This window comes from Paroedura picta, chromosome 1, assembly GCF_049243985.1.
Source record: "Paroedura picta isolate Pp20150507F chromosome 1, Ppicta_v3.0, whole genome shotgun sequence".
NCBI classification, from domain to species: domain Eukaryota; kingdom Metazoa; phylum Chordata; class Lepidosauria; order Squamata; family Gekkonidae; genus Paroedura; species Paroedura picta.
Genome location: NC_135369.1, coordinates 176,696,463 through 176,702,462, shown reverse-complemented (window position 1 = coordinate 176,702,462; position 6,000 = coordinate 176,696,463).

Here is a 6,000-nt window from a genome sequence, read left to right as displayed (position 1 = left end):
GGGTTGCCAGACTGGTCTGCAGTGTAGAGGAGCTAGACTTTAGCTTGGTAGGGCCTAAAAGAACAAACAAGATTTGCAGGGTATGTATAAGCTTTTGAGGGACAGTGCCTCCTAAGTCTCTAAGATGCTACATGACTCAAATCTAGCTATGGGTCCAGCTGGGGGGTCACATGGCACATCAAATGGAGACCTATGATCCAGTCTCCCGATGAAATTTTAAACCTTAAAAAGCACCCCTGGTGAGGGTAATTTGGATTGAGGCTTCTTGTACGAGGCAGATTTCTGGAATCCTTCCCCCCCCCCCCCCATCATCCTGGTAGCAATCAGCCTCCAGCTATTAGCTCTAGTAATGGGAAGAAAGACAGGCAGCCTTGTTGTACATAACCTGGATAGCCCAGGCAAGCCCAATCCTGTCAGATCTCAGAAGCTAAGCAGGGCTGACCCTGGCTAGTATTTGGAGGGGAGAACCCCAAGGATTTGGGGGGTAGTTCCCACAAGGAACACGTGGGGTCATGACGGCAAGGCAGGCAATGCCAATCCACCTCTGAACATCCCCTGCCTGGCCGCCAGACAATCCTCAGATCCCCTGGCTACACAACACACACGCCATACAATAAATAACAATACTCCTATTGCACCTGTTTTCGTCTCCCTTTCCCAATGAAGCTAATAGCATCTTCTAGCAAAATGGAAAGTGTTTTTTAAAGAAATTCTCTCTCTTTTACTCTGATCCACATCAGAAGGCCTTACTACTGCCCTTCTAAACCCTGAGGGTGTTCAGAATGAGAAATTAGATGTAGGCTAACCACTGAAAATCCTGAGAGTTCGTCTTCTACTGAGCACAAAATGAAGAACTGTCTTAGATAATCATTGTGCCTGAGAAATCCGCAGCAGCATCCACCGCCCTCAAGAGCCTGATAGCCACGGGTACAAAAGAAGGAATCCCTTTGCAGAATCAAACCTCCCTAGATTAAATATTGCTTGATTAGTTTACCCCCGATGGTTCGACAAGAGTATTTTAATAGGCCTTATTGTGACAGAAGCTGTCCCTGTGGCCTTGACACATTGTTTCATGTTCTGCTTGGATGCCGCATTTTTGAGGCTTTTGGGGATAATGATATTCACTTCCAAAAGGATGTGGACAGAATTGAGAGGGTGCAGAGGAGAGCGACGAGGACGATCCAGGTCCAGGGGACCAAGCCTATGAGGAAAGGCTGAAGAACATGGGGATGTTCAGGCTGGAAAAAAGGAGGTTGATAGGGGACATGATTCCTCCTCCTCCTCCTCCTCCTCCTCCTCCTCTTACTCCTCCTCCTCTCTCCTTTGGATTTTTATTTTCCGCCACTCCCAAAACCCAACAAAACCCCATTAAAATATCAAACGGGACATAAAAATACAACATTAAATAAGCAAACATGGCGGTATAATTCCCTATCCCCCCCATAACAACATCCGATCTAATAGGGGAAATGGTAAAAGGGGATCCATAATCCTCGCCATAGATGACCCTGGCGTACTGCTGCTTAGCACCAGAGGGAGCCTCAATTAGATCTTCTACTCAGACCCCGGCCTCAGGCCCTACAGAACGCAAAAACCTCCTGCAGGGCCTGCAATTCTTCCGGGAGCTCATTCCACCAGGCCCTGGTTGAGGCCAGACAAGCTTCTTTAGGGCTGGGAACAGCCAACAACTTGATACCCGCAGAGCACAAAGCTCTGCGGGGGGCATAGGGTGACAGACAGTCCCTCAGTTATGTGGGTCCCGAACCGCACAGGGTCTTGAAGATCAGAACCCAAACCTTGGACCAGATCCAGGCTGCAAGTGGCAACCAATGCAGCTGCCTCAGCACAGGCTGGATGTGGGCGCTCCAAGGTGTTCCTGTGAGGACCCTAGCAGCTGCATTCTGCATCAGCTGCAATTTCCGGGTCAAGGACAAGGGCAGGCCCACATAGAGCAAGTATCTGAAAGGTTGTCACTTGGAGGAGGGCAGGGAGCAGTTCCTGTTGACAGCTTAGGATAGGACTTGCTGTAATGGGTTTAAATTATGTGCAGAATGGTACTGCCTAGATATCAGAAAACGTTTCAGAGAGTAGTTCAGCAGTGGAATTCATTGCCTCCGAAGGTGAAGAGTCTCCACTCACTGGTGGTCTTAAATCAGCAGATGGGTAGATACTTATGGATGCTTTAGGCTGATCCTGCATTGAGCTGGGGGTTGGACTAGATGGCCTGTATGGCCCCTTCCAACTCTATGATTAAGCCACCTTTGAATCAGGCATGACCATATACTTTGGTCTCTCTGTTTCATCTGCTTAGAGACAATGATCCTACAGTTACTTTCATGGTAGCAAAATTAGTTTCAATTCTCTTCCCTTATGCCCATTGGAGGAAGTTTCCTGGAGGAAGGCTTCAAATTTTGTTCAGTGGATCTACAGATATGTTAATATAATAAGGAGATTAAAGGGGAGCAGGGTGTGAGGGTGGCAGCTGGCAAGAGAAACAAGGTCAAAGGATAGATTCAAACGAGTAGCCGCGTTGGTCTGAAGTAGCACAATAAAATCAGAGTCCGGTAGCACCTTTATGACCAACAAAGATTTATTCAAGGTGTGAGCTTTCGAGTGCAAGCACTCTTCGTCAGACTATGAACTGACCATCATGACAATGGGAATATATAAGCAAAATTTAATCCTGTTACATTAGTAAACTAGCGCACACCTTGAATAAATCTTTGTTGGTCTTAAGGGTGCTACTGGACTCTGATTTTAATAAGAAGAAGAGTTGGTTCTTATATGCCTCTTTTCTCTACCCGAAGGAGGCTCAAAGCGGCTTACAGTCGCCTTCCCTTTCCTCTCCCCTCAACAGACACCCCGTGAGGGAGGTGGGGCTGAGAGAGCCCTAATTTCACTGCTCGGTCAGAACAGTTTTATCAGCGCCATGGCGAGCTCAAAGTCACCCAGCTGGCTGTATGTGGGGGAGTGCAGAATCGAACCTGGCATGCCAGATTAGAAGTTTGCAATCCTAAACACTACACTAAACTGGCTTATTTAAGGTCAAAAAGGTGTCTTTATAAGGACCGGGATGATGAATGACGGGAAGGATTTGTTGGGGAGCAGATGAAGAGAACATCTACAAATCAGTTCACATGTGGAAAGGCGAGAACAGGAAGCACAGGTAAAGGATGGTCGTTTACGCCAGATACACATTTCCCTTGGAAGAAGACTGTAAAATCTTCGATAAGTGGTGCGGTTCTAATGTACCTGCAAGGAGATCTCTTCCAGACTAAGAAAGCTTCTTCCAACTCCAGCGACTCTTTTTCCAAAGCCTTAGGATGGTTTGAGGAATGTGCCAAAGGCAGGAAATTAAATGCGAGGTTTTATTGGAATCTATAAAGATGCTCTGGGGTGATGGAGAGAACGCCGGCGAGGAAGAAAGATGTGTATCCGTGGCTGTGAGAATGGTTTTCACGATCTCAGAATGAGAATTATCAGGAAGGATGCCTCGTTAGGTTCATCTTTATATCAAAGGCCCTCCTGACACCTGACAAACATAAAGGACTTCCGGCTGGGTCACCTGGTCCATTAGGCGATAACGAGGGGAATGCTGCTGAATCATTGTCCCCATCTCTTGATCCAACACAGCAAGCCAGATCGATAAGCAGCCAACAGACTCCCAGCAATGTTTGTTTTAAAGTTTAAAGCGCCTTATTCTAAATGATGATTTTCCTTGGTTTTTTTTTTCTTTCATTGAGAATAGAAAAAAATTTCAATGGAATATACAGCAGGGGTAGTCAACCTGTGGTCCTCCAGATGTCCATGGACTACAATTCCCATGAGCCCCTGCCAGCAAACGCTGGCAGGGGCTCATGGGAATTGTAGTCCATGGACATCTGGAGGACCACAGGTTGACTATACCTGATATAGAGCATTAATTAATTTATCATTGCATTTCTAACCCACCCTCCCCCAAAGGCTCAGGGTAGGCAACAATATGCCGTGGTTAAGAGTGGTAGCCTCTAATCTGGCCAGCAGGGTTTGATCCCCAACTCCTCCCCCCGCATTCAGCCAGCTGGGTGACATTGGGCCAGTCACAGTTCTCTCAGAGCCTCACCTCTCTCACTGGGTGACTGCTGTGGGGAGAAGAATAGTAAACGGCTTTGAGGCTCCTCCAGTTCACATTTTTACAAATCTAAAAAAGAGCTTTAACTTTAAAGCACTTAAAAACACAATTTTTTAAAAAGGCATTGCTGCTCACCTGGCATATATCTTTTTCTAAAGAGGAGGGAAACAGTATATAAAATATCACTTAAAGGTAAAGGTACCCGCTGTGCAAGCACCGGGTCATGTCTGACCCTCAGGGTGACGCCCTCCAGTGTTTTCATGGCAGACTCAATACGGGGTGGTTTGCCAGTGCCTTCCCCAGTCATTACCGTATTACCTCCCAGCAAGCTGGGTACTCATTTTACCGACCTCAGAAGGATGGAAGGCTGAGTCAATCTTGAGCCGGCTGCTGGGACTGAACCAGCCTCATGGTCAGAGCTTCAGACTGCATGACCGCTGCCTTAACATTCTGCACCACAAGAGGCTCTTGAAAATATTGCTTATCCGATGGAAATTTATTGGATGGGTTTGGGCAAAGAGACCAGCTGGCATTCTGATGCTCTTCCATGGCTTCAACCATAGGCCTGGGTGTTGAAGAGGTACAAATGCAAACATCTATGCAAGGAAAATGAATTTATTAAAAAAGCCACGTGGTTCAAGGCATCCTACAAATCCCATTTTAAAACAAACAAAATACAGTTCCCCAAATAACACCCTTCCTCTGAGAACTCAACAGACATGGGCAACCACCAGCAGTCTTTCATCAATGGCCCATGCAGACTTCCATTTCCAGTCATAAGTTGGTTGTGGACGTACGTTGAAGAACATAATCCCAGGCCTTCTACTAGAGCAGGGGTAGTCAACCTGTGGTCCTCCAGATGCCCATGGACTACAATTCCCATGAGACCCTGCCAGCAAATGCTCATGGGAATTGTAGTCCATGGACATCTGGTGGACCACAGGTTGACTACCCCTGTACTAGAGCACTCTAGTGCTGTATTAGAAGAATTTAGAAGATCTTGACTTTCCTTGACAATGCTCTTAAACCTAGGGCATAAGGTCTGCAAGTAATTCTAGAGAATCTAAGCTGTCAAGTGCAAGACTGGAGATTGGGTTGAGTTTGGGTGCTGAAAACCTGGGTTCAAATTCCTGCTTGCCTGAAGTTCACAAGCTGGCCTCTCTCGACAAAACATACCTCGCAAAATTGCAAGAATCCAATGTCACCCAAAACTCTCTGGAGAGGAGGAAGGACTACAAAGTCTGCCCGGGCCTTTTTATCCACTCCCAGTCCAAATAAATCCTTCCTGTCTAACAGTGAATTTGATTTCCATTTTGAGCGCTTTAAATTTTCCCTCTGCGATGTCCATGATTGATCCGCAGTGACCCTACCTTTGCCCTGTGATATTCAGGATTAATATAAGCCTCGATATTTGAAAAACCACCACCAGTATAACTGTAAAGGTAAAGGTATCCCCTGTGCAAGCACTGGGTCATGTCTGACCCTTGAGGTGACGCCCTCTAGCGTTTTCATGGCAGACTCAATATGGGGTGGTTTGCCAGTGCCTTCCCCAGTCATTACCGTTTACCCCCAAGAAAGCTGGGTACTCATTTTACCGACCTCGAAAGGATGGAAGGGGTGTTCCAACCTTGAGCCTGCTGCTGGGTCATCCTTGAGCCTGCTGCTGGGATCAAACTCCCAGCCTCATGGGCAGAGCTTTCAGACTGCATGTCTGCTGCCTTACCACTCTGCACAACAAGAGGCTCTAGTATAACTGTACATTTCTGCTTTTTGCAAATTGACTTATTGCTCCATGCCTGCAATACTGACGTAGCAAAGCAGCCTTCCCTGATTGGCCAGGGCATCAGTTCAGAGACTTCCTGGTTCCCGGTTGCAAGGCTTCCCTCCCT